General features: G+C 39.1%; 1 long non-coding RNA gene across 1 annotated transcript in view; it reads left to right on the top strand.

The window, feature by feature from the left end:
- The window catches only part of LOC124721172, a 93,978-nt gene that overhangs the window by 73,824 nt on the left and 2,783 nt on the right, over positions 1 to 17,371 (top strand). The gene's annotated exons all lie outside the window — the stretch shown is intronic.

Here is a 17,371-nt window from a genome sequence, read left to right as displayed (position 1 = left end):
ATGAAGTCAGCGGTCTCCATGAAAAGCAAATGTGAACATGTCGAACATTCACATGATGAGCCATCGACTGTATTCCTTCCTTTCTGCGACGCTACATCCAGCAAAATAGGCAGAGTCCTGGGAAGATGAGATATAAGACCTATTTCTCGACCTCCTAAGAAGATAAAGGAGATGCTGCGCCCTGTTAAGGACAATCTTGGCTTCTGGATCACTGGGATTTATAACATCCCTTGTGAGTGCAGAAACAATTGCACTGCTCAGTCTATCCATACCATTTACGACTGCTGTGCAGAATATCAACGGCGTATTAAAAATCGAGAACTGTAGAAAAGTGCAGTTGCTGAACACAGCCTAGGTGGTGGAGGGGGGAGGGCAATTTCAGAGGGCGCCAAATTAATATTATTGAAAAAAAAAAAGCAATCTTGTTTCACAAAGCGTCTAGCATCCAGTGCACGTTGGTCTATCGATTATTTATATGATTTTGAAACACATCACTGTTGGTTTTTGAACATTTTTGAACACATAGATTTCGGACGGATCTATAGTTGATTTTTGAATGTGTGGATAGTGTACGTCATGTTTCTGCAAAGGGAATCCCCATCGCACCTGGAAATAAAAGCTTTCCCACAGACAAAAGGGGACGGGGCTATTTGAGCTGAGCAGAATGAACCAGAATGAATGAATGCCAATCGTTGGTTGTTTATGTGGTTGATTGGGTGTGCGATTGGTAAGCGTTATTATAATTATTAGCGAAATCCATAGATTCAAACTACCAGAGCGAAAATTAACGACTGACAGGAATAATAGGCAAGAAAGATTACATATTATCTACCCGATGTATCCAAGAAAATGAAATTTGGACGAAAATTTTTTCCAGATCGCTATACTACTAAGGGCCAGTTGTACAGTCCCTGGTTAGCAGCCGCTTAAGTTCTTTTCTCGGAATAGCACGGAATATGTGTTGTGTAGGAGAAGAAACAGGGACATCTCACAAATTATATGGAAGAATATGACTATTCAAAATTTATGTGACCACTACTTCTCGGTCTCATGCTTGAGAAGCTGGAGCATATGAATGAAATGTGAAACTATTTCGTGGCTTAAATTTTTTTGCTTGTAGTAGGCCTAATAGACATTTGATATTGGTACTAGGGGAATACACACACATCAAAAAAAGTTTTGCATCACCCCGGTTCCCAGAACTCCTGAAGATAGACGTTGATTGTGGATGTTGTATCACAGACAGTGTCCCTTTGACTGTTCAAAGATGTCACTAAACCCTCCCAAAGATGTAAAAAAAACCATGCATGAGCAGCGCCTATTAGACGGAGAGGGTCCGACAACCGATCAGTTCCGGTCATCCCACCACGAAGGAGGTACACGGCTCTTGTTGTCTGTAGTTCAGCCATGCCTGTACGGTCAATACCGTGGTTCGATCGCGTCCGCATTGTTACTTTGCGCCAGGAAGGTCTCTCAACAAGGGAACTGTCCAGGCGTCTTGCATTAGATTAGTACTTGTTCCGTAGAACATGAATACGACACTTCGTAATGATGTTGAACGTGTCAGGTTAATAAAAGGTGTCTATACAAGATATTACATTAGACAAAATATTACATGACACTTAATATTTTTAATTTTTTTGTGGTCGTTGGGGAAATTACCCACTTACTATATCCAAAATTCATCTAATGAGTAGAAGGAGTTGCCATTAAGAAATTCTTTTAATTTCCTTTTAAATGCTATATGGCTATCTGTCAGACTTTTGATGCTATTAGGTAAGTGGCCAAAGACTCTTGTGGCAGCATAATTTACCCCCTTCTGAGCCAAAGTTAGATTTAACCTTGAGTAGTGAAGATCATCATTTCTCCTAGTGTTGTAGCCATGTACACTGCTATTACTTTTGAATTCGTTCGGATTGTTAATAACAAATTTCATAAGTGAATATATATATTGTGAGGCTACAGTGAAGATCTCTAGCTCTTTAAATAAGTGTCTGTAGGATGATCTTGGATGAGCTCCAGCAATTATTCTGATTACACGCTTTTGTGCAATGAACACTCTTTTACTCAATGATAAGTTACCCCAGAATATGATGCCATACAAAAGCAGAGAGTGAACCAAAGCGATGTTGTCAGGACATGGAGAAGATACAGGAAATGTGGATGACAGCCTCGCTAAGGCTTTTTTGATGTGTGTATTTTGTCATGTTTGTTATGTAAATAAGTATATAAAACTGATCATTTGTGTCAAAACAGTCTCACTTATTTGGCGTGCGTTACAATTGCTGCATTATTAGATATGCCTGTCCCGTTTTATCTAGCAGACAGTGACAAAATAAATGTAATCAAATCGAGAAACCAATCCAGCATTGGGAACTATTCATATTAACAGGTTTCTCAATATTAGACGATATTTTGATTTTTCGTGTAGCAAAAAGTTTGACAATTTTGATGAGGTAACAGATTCTTTCGCAGAAAGAAAAGCTCACTGTGTAAAGCTGCAGCAAAATTAGGGACAAAAAAATGCTGGGAACTAAGGACTGAAGAAGTGTGTACTCTTGCTTGTGTCTTGTCTTTACTGGTTTCATGTTTCCTGTATTTAAAATGGTTCAAATGGCTCTGAGCACTATGGGACTCAACTTCTGAGGTCATAAGTCCCCTAGAAAGAACTACTTAAACCTAACTAACCTAAGGACATCACACACATCGATGCCCGAGGCAGGATTTGAATCTGCTACCGTAGCGGTCGCGCAGTTCCAGACTGTAGCGCCTAGAACCGCTCGGCCACCTCAGCAGGCTCCTATATTTAATTTTATGTCACAGGAAAGATAAAGTTGTTAGCTAATAGGCAATACAGTGTGCAATTTTTCTGAAGAGTTTTTATTCTTCCGGTCACAAATAATCCTACCCAGTATTGATTGTGAGTGTTTCTTTTCTTATTCTTTTTTTAAGTGTAGGGTAGGCCGATTGGGATCAGAAGAGGCACCACAGGACATTTTGATTTCCACTCTTCTGAACATAGGTTTGATGGCTTCACAAAATATACATGTTTCAATTCCACAGAGCGAAATGCAGTGACGTGCGACAGAGGAATGCTGTGCGAAGAGTCGTGGCACTGCACTTTCGCATACACAAGACTAAATAACATGTCTTACATTTCCTCGAACATATATGTTTTATATATCAAACTCTTCAGAACAATGTGTGCTACAAAATTAACACATTTTTGAAAAATCAATTTATTTTTTAAAATTTTGGCGTTCTATTTCAAACGCTCGAGTGGTGAGGAGGGGGGTGGGGGGGTGGACACGCCACTATCAAGTGTTTGCTCCGGTTCGGAAATATCGTAGATCCTGGGCTGTCTCAGAAACACAAAATACTGTTTGACGAAACAGAAGTTTTATTCCTGGCTTCTACATACTGGGATTCTGTAATTAAGGATGCTGTTGAAATAAGAATGTGCAAAATCTTCAACTGCGGATATAATCTTACCTGTACACTGAAGTGAGCTCTCAGTACAGAGAAGAGCAGAGATCTTAATAGCAATGTTTACACTAAAATGGGGGTGGTGGTGCTACCAGTGCATCTGCAACAGCATTACGCAATTACTGACCAGCCAGAAGCCGTCTATTGTTTACATGCCACCATAGCAACCGTTTTGACAGTAGCGTGTACATGTTTCAGTGGCGTGCGTGAGTTGTTTGTAAGCAATTTTATCGTGTTTCAGCTACAGTACCGTAGTGTATTAACTGGAACTTGACGGTTGCGTTGCCCCGGCAGTTGATGTTTTATTTTCATCAAAGCTTTCACCTCAACATCTAGTTGATCCTGGCCTAGCCTGATCCAGGACGTTACCTATGGGACATGCACTCCAGAGTCCCATTCACGTTGGGGTTATCTGCGGGTGCACAGGCAAAAGTCAGTGGCTAGGATGCCCCCACTAGTGCATCCATTTTAACTTTAACTTTTCTTTTAGTTTTTCAGACATGAATCCAAATTCCATAACAGATTTTAACCTTTCTGACAATGACAAAAGTCCACAAGCTATGAATGCATCCAAACAACGGAATCAGGACTTACTTTTAAAATTATGACGACAAATGAATCTGAACTGACGACCAATCGACAGGCAAATGCCACTGCTGACGCCCTAGACCATGAGTTCGTTAAACCAACGGACTGCCCAGTGGCAGACAGCAGATTTCAATCCAAATCAAAGAAAAGACATAATGAAAAACAAAAAGCTGAATTAAAGAAGATTACCAACCGGAAAACTCAAGAAAATGCAGTGAAATCAGTGTGCGATTTGCAGGGGGGATGGGGTGGATTCCCCCCCCCCCTCTGCATCAGACCATCCCCTCCTCTGGTTTTAGTTTATGCATCCCAACCTGGGATAATTATTTCCCACGCACTGGAGTAAAAATTTACATACAATGTAAATTTGTGGAGCCGAACACTGAAAGTTTTTAATAAGTTTTACTATTAACACTATTAATATGTTTCAGTTTTCTATCATCAGAATAAGTACAACTTTTCACAAATATGCCTCTACGTTTTGAATTCCCCTCGTATATCTGTACTCGTATGTAGATGATTTTGTAAATAAGCTTTACCTATAATGTACTTTTAAAGATATAACAAGGGATGGCTTTTCTGATAATGCATTTGCGTCAATAGTGAGTTTCGGCATTAACATCTATTTATAAATAGCTGTTTAACCATGCGTAATGCCACGGTCGAAGCTAGTAACATATATAATTCTACTAACCCCCTAAGACATCCCCCCCACTGGTAGAAGCACAAATCACACCCTGAGTGAAATCAAAACAGACTTTGACAAAATCCAACGAAAAAGAAAATACTTTACTGTCAGTTGAAGAGCTGACAGACGAAGAGAATACTTCAACAACCAAAGCTGGAAAAAAGAGACTGTTTTCTACATAAGCAACCTGGAAAAAGAAAAAAAAAGAGAGAACTCTCGACCTGGAATTTAGGAAATTGGGAGTGTCAACTTTATTCATGCCTTTAACTTTCAGAGAGACAGATCCATGAAATTAATAAGTTATCATCCAGACATCTTAACTAGAATTAAAAAATTCTTACAAAACTGTCGGCCAGAAGCTAAAGTTACAAAAGTCACACTACCGAAAGTGCAACAGCCTCGCAGTCAAGATGAGGAAACCAAGAAATACTTGCCTGCTTTTAAAGAGCTCATTAAAACTGACCCTACAGAGATAGTGGAGGTTCTTAGAACTAACCCAAATTTGAACATATTAAATCTAGTTAACCAAGGAAGAGCAAAGAATGATATAGATCTTTACATGAGAACAAACTACAGCAGATTATCTACTCAAGAATCATTTCAAATTTGTGGGACAAATTCACAGAGGCAAACCTACAAACTGTCTCCTCCACAACACATGCAATGCACTAGATGGTCTGCATTTGATCACCAGACAGAAAAGTGCAAAAATAATGTCAAATGCAATAAATGTTCTGGTGACCATTTTTCTAGTAAATGTAGCTCCGAACTGAAACAATTTGTATGTGGAAATTGCCAGGGAAATCACCATTCAACAAATTTAAAATTTCCCAAGTATCACAAAGAGCCTGCAAACGCTGAAATTGCAGCTGTTATTAAATGTGTTCTCTCCAACGATCCCAGAGCCAGAAGCAAAACAGAAGACACATTCCCAAATACTGATTACTTACTATGTGCAATTACAACTTCTCTTATTAACATTTTCCCTTAGAAGAAGGAAAAGGTTGTTGCAGCCATGAACCAATTGCCATTAGCCCCTTCAACAGAAAAATTCATGGCATCCAGTCAGGTATATCAACGCACTATTACTAAAACAAAGTAAGTCTGAAACATCACCAAACTTTAGTATGCCAAAGACCAACATATAGTTCCACAGTATGGCCTGCACTCGCTTAAGAAAAAGCAACCTAACCATAAGTTTTGTTAATGCACATGACCATTGAAGCAAACAACTTATAAAGGAGTACATTGTTGGCAAAGAAAAAGCGAAAATTTTTGGTGTTACAGAAACAAGAGTAGATGACCTTCCTATTGCACTAAAAGACTTTGTATCTCATCAAAAAATAAATAAATAATAACTCTCAAAATCACACGAGGAATAGCAATCTTCCATAACAAAATTATACCAGCTAATAAGATTATGCCTTCTGAAGAATATATTGACAGCCAATCTCTTATCTTAAAGATAAGTAGGAAAAAAATCAACAATTTCTCTACTTGGCATTATTATATAATCCCCCAAGAGATCAAATAAATGCAGAACGTATAAAGTGTCAGGTAACAGTAAATCCATTGGTAATAATGAGAGAGTTTAATGCCAGATCTACACAATCTCAAATAGGAAGGGCCACTTGCTCAAAGAACTAATATGAGAAAATTACCTCTTCAGATTTGAAAATGATAAACCCACCTTGACTGGATTGATGAGTAGTTCCATACCTGACCATGTCATCTGCTCTGAAGACATCGGAAGCCAATGCAGTGAAATGTGGGTTGGTGATGGAACTGGAAGTGATCATCACCCAATCTTCTGTAACACCTCCTTGGTGACAGTTAGTACTCAACATGAAGAATTTAAGCATGTTCAAAGAACTATTCATGACTTCTGTAGGCTGGTCACATCAAAATTTAATCAAACATTAGCGGTGCTCCTTCAGGAGGTTGAAAAATCAATGAAAAAAGAATAAATGAATACAATGATAGAATTGTGAATGCCATGAGTAGTGCTATGGATGGCTGTTGTCCACAGATTAATATTATTCCAGGAAGACAGAGAATCCCCAGATATATCTTAAATAATGTAAAAATCAAACATTAAATGTATAAACTTTATAAACAGACAGCTAACCCAGCTTATAAGACAGAATGGTTCAAAATGGTTCAAATGGCTCCAAGCACTATGGGACTTAACATCTGAGATTGTCAGTCCCCTAGACTTAGAACTACTTAAACCTAACTAACCTAAGGACATCACACACATTCGAACCTGCGACTGGAGCAGCAGTGCGGTTCCAGACTGAAGCGCCTAGAACCGCTCGGCCACAGCAGCCGGTGAAGACAGAACAAAACAGACTAAATACATTGATCAGAAACTGGCTCAAAGAATTTTGATCACACAGATAGATAGAGGCAATACACAAACTGGATCACAAGAACTCATCCACCTTTTGGAAAACTGGTAAAAAATACCTGGCAACACCATGAAAGACAGCCTGCCCCATTACTACATGAGGCAGATATTGTGGATGATGACAGCGAAAAAGCTGAAATCTTTAGAAATGTATTAGAGAATATCCACCAATATCCAGAAGATGAATGTTTCAATTCATATTATGAGAAACAAGTCAATGAAGAACTGCAGATCCTGCTGTATGACGACTTCCAACTAGATGAAGTTCAGACATCACTATTAGCTGATGAAACAGAGCAAGAAATTATAAATGCCATCAATAATAGGAAAAGTAATTGCTCCAGGTACTGATGGAATAACCAGAAAAAACATTAAGACAAGCACCAACTGAACTAATACAATCCTAACCAAAGTTATTCAATTAGGTTATAAATCAACAGAAAACCACTCTATAATGGAAGACTGCAAAAGTCATAATGATTCTGAAGGCAGGAAAGCCATCAAATGATTCCAATTCATATCGCCCATTTAACTTTGCTGTCAGTTATAGCTAAAACATTCGATACAGTTCTAAGACCTGCAATTCAAAAGTTCATAGATAAAAAAGAACTACTAACATCGATACAAGCAGGCTTCCATAAAGGACACTCAACTATGGACCCAATATTCAGAATAGCCAGTAATGTCCCACAGGCCCTAAACTTTGGTGATTGTGCTCTAGCATTTATGTTGGACATAGAGCGAGCTTTTGATAAAGTGTGCCACATGGGGCTATATTATAAATTACTAAACATGGGATTTCCAAATAAATTAGTCAAATTGATATAAAACTGTCTGGATGATAGGCCAACAAGTGTCTATATAAATTATATTAACTGGCACCGTTTTTTCCAAAAGCGAGAGTAACACAAGGACCTATACTCTCACCAGTATTGTATTCTCTGTATACAGCAGATATACCAATGCCAGGCAAGTGGAATGAAGAACTCACTTTATATGCAGATGAAACTGTTTTAGTGTCATTCACCCAAGGCAGGAGAACTACACTGACTTACTTCTCATTACATTAATATCCTGGAACCTTGGCTAGCAAAATGGAGGATATGACCAAATGCAGAAAAAAGTCGGCTTATAGTCAAATGGTTCAAATGGCTCTCAGCACTATGGGACTTAACATCTGCGGTCATCAGTCCCCTAGTACTTAGAACTACTTAAACCTAACTAACCTAAGGACATCACACACATCCCTGCCTGAGGCAGGATTCGAACCTGCGACCGTAGAGGTTGCGCGGTTCCAGACTGAAGCACCTAGAACCACTCGACCACTCCGGCCGGCGGCTTATTGTCTTCCACCACAAAAATCTAACTCAATACAAATTACAAAAAAACAGAAGATCTACATATCAAATTGTGGAGAAAGCAAATAGCACCAAAAGATACGGCAAAGTACCTTGGATTAATTTTCGACTCCACCTTGACCTGCAGACTATCTATAAAGAAACTGTTATTGAAAGCAAGGAAACAATTAGGACTTCTCAACTTAATAAAACAGAAATTCAATGGAGCGACAACACTGCCATTAATATACACATTTTGTGGCTTCATAAGACCAACATTAGAGAATGAAGTATCAGTATAGCTAACATCAAAAGCACACACACCAAAAATGTTTAGTATGTAACAAAGAATACTACGGATAGCCTTAAGACATAATCCTCGCACTAGTAGTGAAGATCTTTACCAATTAGCCAATATTCATCCATTAGAGCAAAGACTGATACATTTAACAGTTAATTGTGGACTACCAAGAATTTCTACAGAAACTAAAACAACAGAACTTCTCAGACAGCCACCAATATATTTAAATTTTCCAAGAAACAAATACCCATATCCTCTAAGTGCTATCACTAGAGCCACATGAACAATATATCCAGGACTGCACAATTCTGAAGGAATTCAAAAAGAGGAAACATCTACAAGATCAAGATGAGCATGATGAACAATAAAGAATATAAAGTATACAGTATACATACTAAATTTACTGAGGCTTTTAGGGAGTTTTTCCCGCATTACGAAAGAAAATTTGAGGTCTTAATTATTTCATATCCCAGCCAAAATGGGATACTAACTTCAAATAAGCAGAATAAGCCCAACTCCAAAATTAAACAAATAAAGAGTGCTACCTCCGCAAAATGATTACCTTGGCTCAAACGAACCCAGTATGTTCAAAAATGAGTCCATTTCCATCAGGAATGGAATGAAATTTTTTTTTAAAAAAAGAAGTTGCTCCTGATATAGACGGTGGAGGTTATCGTCGAACGCTCAAGGTTTTACCATGAATTGATGCAGCAAGAAGTCCAAGAATGTTTTTGCAGCATATTTATTCCATAAAGAAACTTTTTCAAACCAACAGATTGGGACATGAAATCAATACTAGAAATAAGAGTAATTATCAAAAAGATTTAAAGTTCTTACTTTGGTCCAGAAAGATGTCTGTTATTCCTCAAAGGAGTTATTGGCAGCAACAATTTTTTTTTAAACAGGCTGATGTGTATATATTATTAATAATATCAAATAAATTATGTAGACTCTTATGTAGACCATCAGTGCAGTAATGGCTGGCATCTGAATGGGGTGGGGGGGGTGCATTTTTTCCCCTTCTGGAATCTGAAAAACACATTTTATTTATTACAGAGTTATCATTCAGTTCTAGAAATGATTGTCTATGATTCTACTAAACTGTAGATGTAGCATTGCCGTGGATCACTGAAAATATTGTAACTTTAGCAGTTGCTGTGTAATGTGTTTGTTTCTCTGACTTCCACAAAAATTATGCCATTTCCGAGGCACGAATTTGGTTTTGGTTCTGTCCTACGGTCAACTTGGATGCAGCCCTCTGTATAATGTTGCTAAAGTAGAGTCTACAATCTTTTCTCTGTCACTTCCTCATACAGTGATTAATGAGCTACCGAAAGGGGCTGTTCCAAACAACTGGCACACACATTCTGGTCCCAATTCATTGCACAAAATATCATAGCTACAGTACATTTCCCCAAATCCATCCCTAATTTTTTCATGTATTATCTAGAACAAAAAGTGTATCCTATCTAAATAGTTGTGTACTAATCAAATGATTCTGGTCTACATTGCGCTTCCACCTTTGACTCACTGACAGAACTGTATATGGATGTGGGGTTTCATGTTTTCAAATTCTTTACATTTAATTTCAGTTTCCCCACAACATGGCAACTAACAATCTCTTTCTTATGCTAAACTTTTCTGACAGAAAATAGTTACAAACACAAGTCATCTCAAATATGGTATCTGCCTCTACTGATTTGATGCTCTGACATCTATCATGCAGCGTTTCTTGTTAAGCCAGAGTACAAGACTGTATGAAACAATATTGCCTGAATACTCCAACTGAAATCACCTTTATATGTTATTGGCAGGCACAAAGTTGAAGGGGAAGTGCACAAGAAATATGCTGTGGGCTAAGAAGAGTGCTGTATTGCATTGGTATAATGATGTTGTGGCTGAAAGTATGCACATTCAATAAAACAGGTAACAGCCAACATTTAACTGTCCTGGGTTCTGATGGGCAGTAAATCTACATGTTTCTGCAGAACTGATCACCAAGTCAGTGACCGTGAAGAATCAGTGTTAAATGAAGACACATTGCAAGAAATGCAACAATTTTACTACACACAATGTATTACTTTACTTCAGCACTATATCTACACACAAAAAGAAAAAGACTGTTAGAGCTTAACATCTCACTGATGGCAAGGTCAGTGGAGATAATATATTATCTTAGACAGACAAAAATAGGGAAAGAAGTTCTCCGTGACCTTTTTTGAAGAACCCACCCTGGTATTGACCTATAATTATTGTAGCTAATGAAAACCTAGATCGGGATTGCTAGACAGCGGTTTTAACACCATTTCTTCGAAACATAAGGCCTATGTCTTAATTACTAGGTCATCTCAAATGTGTCTGTATAAGGTTATATGAGTATGTTGTTGATGTTTTTTGGTGACTTTAACAGTTTACTGAAACTGGGGAATCTGATAAGAAATAAGAAACACCTGCTATCAGATATATGCCATAATTTTCAGCAGAAATTCCTGATAAAATCTGTGCAGTTAGCAGCAACTCAGTTATGGATCACACATCAGTTTCACACATCTGTTTCAACTGGAATATATTGAAGTGTCACTTCAGTTTATTGCAATTGCAGCAATAAAGTTAATTTTATTATTATTATTATTTTTCTTTTTTGTCGCAGCACAATATGAGGTGCATTCAAGTTCTAAGGCCTCAGATTTTTTTTCTAATTAACTACTCACCCGAAATCGATGAAACTGGAGTTACTTCTCGACGTAATCGCCCTGCAGACGTACACATTTTTCTTAACGCTGACGCCATGATTCCATGGCAGTGGCGAAGGCTTCTTTAGGAGTCTGTTTTGACCACTGGAAAATCGCTGAGTCAATAGCAGCACGGCTAGTGAATGTGAGGCCACGGAGAATGTCTTTCATTGTTGGAAAAAGCCAGAAGTCACTAGGAGCCAGGTCAGGTGAGTAGGGAGCATGAGGAATCACTTCAAAAGTTGTTATCACGAAGAAACTGTTGCGTAACGTTAGCTCGATGTGCGGGTGCGTTGTCTTGGTGAAACAGCACACATGCAGCCCTTCCCGGATGTTTTTGTTGCAGTGCAGGAAGGAATTTGTTCTTCAAAACATTTTTGTAGGATGCACGTGTTACGATAGTGCCCTTTGGAATGCAATGGGTAAGGATTATGCCCTCGCTGTCCCAGAACACGGATACCATCATTTTTTCAGCACTGGCGGTTACCCGAAATTTTTTTGGTGGTGGTGAATCTGTGTGCTTCCATTGAGCTGACTTGCGCTTTGTTTCTGGATTGAAAAATGGCATCCACGTCTCATCCATTGTCACAACCGACGAAAAGAAAGTCCCATGCATGCTGTCATTGCGTGTCAACATTGCTTGGCAACATGCCACACGGGCAGCCATGTGGTCATCCATCAGCATTCGTGGCACCCACCTGGATGACACTTTTCGCATTTTCAGGTCGTCATGCAGGATTGTGTGCACAGAACCCACAGAAATGCCAACACTGGAGGCAATCTGTTCAACAGTCATTCGGCGATCCCTCAAAACAATTCTCTCCACTTTCTCGATCATGTCGTCAGACCGGCTTGTGCGAGCCCGAGGTTGTTTCGGTTTGTTGTCACACGATGTTCTGCCTTCATTAAACTGTCGCACCCACAAACGCACTTTCGACACATCCATAACTCCATCACCACATGTCTCCTTCAACTGTCGATGAATTTCAATTGGTTTCACACCATGCAAATTCAGAAAACGAATGATTGCACGCTGTTCATGTAAGGAAAACGTCGCCATTTTAAGTATTTAAAACAGTTCTCATTCTCGCCACTGGCAGTAAAATTCCATCTGCCGTACGGCGCTGCCATCTCTGGGACGTATTGACAATGAACGCGGCCTCATTTTAAAACAATGCGCATGTTTCTATCTCTTTCCAGTCCGGAGAAAAAAAATCGGAGGCCTTAGAACTTGAATGCACCTCGTACATTTCACGATTCAATCAAATTTTCAAGTGCTTTGAGAACTGTCAGTTCTTGAAAATGGTGGCTACATGCATGGTGGTCTGCATTTTAGTGTGTTTGCCTTTCATATTCATACTGCAGTTGATCTTGTGCCTCCTTACACAAAAATTTGCACAAATGCAACACATTATTCCCAAAGCTTTTTATAACAGTTGACAAAGGCAAGTTGTTAGAAACTCCTGAACAAAAGAACACACCTTAATTCAGACAAACCAATCAAAGATAAGACTATGTCTTTATGCTACAGCCACCACTTGAAAAATGTTCTTATTTGCTTATGTTACAACAGCTGAAGGTGAAAAAAATGATATGGTGTTTCTGAAATACAGTGATTAATATTCAAAATTCTGATAAAATTTAATCAGTTACCTTCAGTTTGCAGTAGAACCCTTGGTTACAAACACGTTACTCAGTTCTGATTTATAGGAAAGAAGACAATGCACCACAAACTGTCACACTTTCTAGGCAAGCACTAGAAAACATTGACCACTATGAACAATGTAATACTGTTAGTTTACCTCAGAATAAAAACCACTTTATAGTTGTCATTTTTATTTGTGCAGAAATAAGAGTGGGTCAGTAACACAATGAAGGAGGTTGCAAACTGTGATCCAGTTTTTTTTAATGTTTTAACAGCATCTGCGGTGCACCAGTAGAGTTTGTTTCCAGTACATTTTGGTCTGGTAATAGGTACCTGAGGTGAGTAATGTGTCAGAAGAAAGAAGGTAAGCAAATTTTACATTCTGAATGTTATCCTATCCGAGTGATGATGATTGTTAGTGTGTAGGATGATCTACATTAATGAATGTAGATCTACATTAATGAATGTAGATCATCCTACACAATAACAATCATCACCACTCACATTAATGAATGTAGATCATCCTACACACCAACAATCATCATCACTCGGATAGGATAACATTCAAAATGTAAAATTTGCTTACCTTCTTTCTTCTTTTGACAGTGTGTCAGTTAAAGATGAGAAAGGAAGTCTCAAGGTAAAAACTCTGATTCATAGTTGGTCATAGCATTCTGTATAGCACCTGAGCCAACTTCCTTACCTGATAATACACTGAGGTGACAAAAGTCATGGGATAGCAGCATGCACATATAGAGGGGGCAATAGTATTGTGTACACAAGGTAGAAAAGGGCAGTGCGTTGGCGGAGCTGTCATTTGTACTCGTGTGATTCCTGTGAAAAGGCTTTTGACATGATTATGGCCACACAAAGGGAATTAACAGACTTTGAATGCAGATTGGTAGTTGGAGCTAGACTTGTGGGACATTCCATTTTGGAAATCATTAGGGAATGCGGTATTCTGAAATGCACAGTGTCAAGAGTGTTCCGAGAATACGAAATTTCAGAAATTAACTCTCACCACAGAAATGCAGTTACTGACAGCTTTCACTTACTGACTGAGAGCAACGGCACTTGAGTAGAGTTGTCATTGCTAACAGACACACAACACTGCATGAAATAACCACAAAAATCAATGTGGGACATAAGATGAACATATCCCTCAGGAAAGTGCGCATTAATGTGCTATGGCAGCAGACGGCTGATCCAAATGCCTTTGCCAACACCACAATGTTACCTGCAGCTCCTCTGCTGGGCTCATGGCCAGAAAACTGTGGCTTGGTCAGATGAGTCCTGATTTCAGTTGGTAAGAGCTGATAGCAGGGTACAAGTTGGGTGCAGACCCCATGAAGCCATGGACCCAAGTTGTCAACAAGGCACTGTGCAAGCTGGTGATGGCTCCATAATGGTGTGAGTTGTCCTCTGGTCCAACTGAACCAATCATTGATTGGAAATAGTTATGTTTGGCTATTTGGAGACCATTTTCAGCAATTCATGAACTTCTTGTTCCCAAACAGCAACGGAATTTTTATGGAATGCAATGTGCCATGTCACCAAGCCAGAATTGTTCGGGATTGAAGAACATTCTGGACAATTCCAGCAAATGATTTTGCCACCCAGATCGCCTGACATGAATCCCATTGAACTGCCTGACATGAATCCCATTGAACATTTATGAGACATAATCAAGAGGTCAGTTCATGCATAAAAACCTGCAATTTTTCAACTATAGACAGCTATAGAGGCAGCATGGCTCAATATTTCTGCAGGAGACTTCCGACTTGTTTAGTCCACGCCACGAGTTGCTACACTACGCCAAGCAAGAGTAGGTCCAACATGATATTAAGAGGTATCCCATGACTTTTGTCACCTCATTGTATGCTCTGCATGTGAAAAACACTAGGTCACAGCATAGCATTGATACCATGATTCCACAAAATATATCTTCTTAATTAGTTGAATCAGATAGTTCTGAAACTGGAGAAGGGAAGGGTATTTCACCTCCCATACATTCATCTACAGGAAACTACTGCTGTGTTAAAAATCGTCCTCTGATTTGAGTACTGCTTTGATTTGTGCAAAGAGACAAAAGCTACAGCGGTCTTACCCCACTACTGCCCAGACTGAAATTGAGTTTACTGTGCAGTTTTGCTCCCTGTGATCCTAATAAAGCCAACCAGTGCCCTTGATTACTGCCTTAGTGTTTTCTTAAAATCCTCAAACAAGCAATTAAAGGGTGCTGTATATACACACATCAAAAAAAGTTTTATATCACACCGGTTCCCAGAACGCCTGAAGACAGATGTTGACTGTGAATATTGCATCACAGACACAGTCCCTTTGACTGTGGATATTGCATTACAGACACAGTCCCTTTGACTGTTCAAAGATGTCACTAAACCCACCCAAGGATGTAAACAACCATGCATGAGCGGTGCCCATTTTAGATGGAGGGGATCCGACAGCTGATCAGTTCCAGTCATTCCACCACGAAGAAGGTACACTGCTCGTGTTGTCTGTACTCCAACCATGCCTACACGGTCAATGCTTTGGTTCAATCGCATCCGCATTGTTACTTGGTGCCAGGAAGGGCTCTCAACATGGGAAGTGTCCAGGTGTCTCGGAGTGAACCAAAGCGATGTTGTTCGGAGATGGAGATACAGAGAGACAGGAACTGTTGATGACATGCCTCACTCAGGCTGCCCAAGAGCTACTACTGCAGTGGATGACTGCTACCTACGGATTATGGCTCGGAGGAACCGTGACAGCAACACCACCATGTTGAGTAATACATTTTGTGCAGCCACAGGACGTCATATTACAACTCAAACTGTGCGCAATAGGCTGCATGATACGCAACTTCAATCCTGACTTCCGTGAATGCTATCCTCTGACCAATAGTGAAACCATATCGGCAGCATATTGGCGAGGCATTCGTCTTCATGGATGACAATTCGCGCCTGCATCATGCACAACTTGTGAATGCCTTCCTTCAGGATAACGACAGTGCTCGACTAGAGTGGCCAGCATGTTCTCCAGACATGAACCCTATTGAACATGCCTGGGATAGATTGAAAAGGACTGTTTATGGACGATGTGATCCACCAACCACTCTGAGAGATCTACGCCAAATCGCTGTAGATCTGAACGAATAGTGTCTTGATGCAATGCAAGAGGACGTGCTACTCGGTATTAGAGGTACTGATGTGTACAGCAATCTGGACCACCACCTCTGAAGGTCTCGCTGTACGGTGGTACAACATGCAATGTGTGGTTTTCATGAGCAATAAAAAGGTCTCTATTCCAATTTTCTGTACAGGTTCCAGAACTCTTGGAACTGAGGTGATGAAAACCTTTCTCATGTGTGTAAAAAAATAATTGAAATAAAACATTACATTTTGATTTATCAATCAATACAGGGTGTATACATTGTCTTGCACATTTTAAGGATTTTATTCCGAATTTGTTACTCCTTAAAATGTTTAGTTTATTAATATTATTAATTCACGAAATGACTTTCCTAGCTAAGGTTTAAGAAAATAAAGCTTGTACATGGTTTATTAACCTGCATGCAATTTGTATCCTTTACTTATACCGAAACTTGGAATGAAGTCTTTAAGATGAGCGCCCGAAAGCTAAATTATTAAACTGATACATAATATTTAATTATGTTTCTTTGCTGCAACAGTGTTACTGCCATGCCATTCTTTTCACAGTGCTGACTTCCAAACATACACTTTTCATACTAGTTTGACATCGCATTCACTGAAACCGTTGTGTATATGCATAGAGGAAAATACTGACAATTTATCTTTAAACATTAAACGTACTTTTGATCCATGCAATATGTTGAACTATCAGCAAAAAACTCACATTTTTAATGTGACAGACGTGTACACAGTACCTCATAATTATATCCCCTCTTTTTTTCTGAGGATGTAAAGCATGATGTCCTGCCAACTTCAAGCTCTTTGGCATCAAGTGACTTCAGTGATAAAAGTATATAGTCTGGAAAAATAACATATTAGATGTTTCACTATAGGCTGTTAAGAGATGATTCTCTGGGACAAATGAACAGTGATTATAGTTTTACATATGGTCTGTAGTGAGTTTTGACCAAGATAGATAACCTCAAAGGAGATCACTTCAGATTTGTAACACAGTGATAAGTTGGAAACCACTTG

Source organism: Schistocerca piceifrons, chromosome X, assembly GCF_021461385.2.
Source record: "Schistocerca piceifrons isolate TAMUIC-IGC-003096 chromosome X, iqSchPice1.1, whole genome shotgun sequence".
Classification (NCBI taxonomy): Eukaryota; Metazoa; Arthropoda; class Insecta; order Orthoptera; family Acrididae; genus Schistocerca; species Schistocerca piceifrons.
Note: the sequence above shows the minus strand (reverse complement) of the source record. Positions and strands in the feature narration are given on the sequence as shown.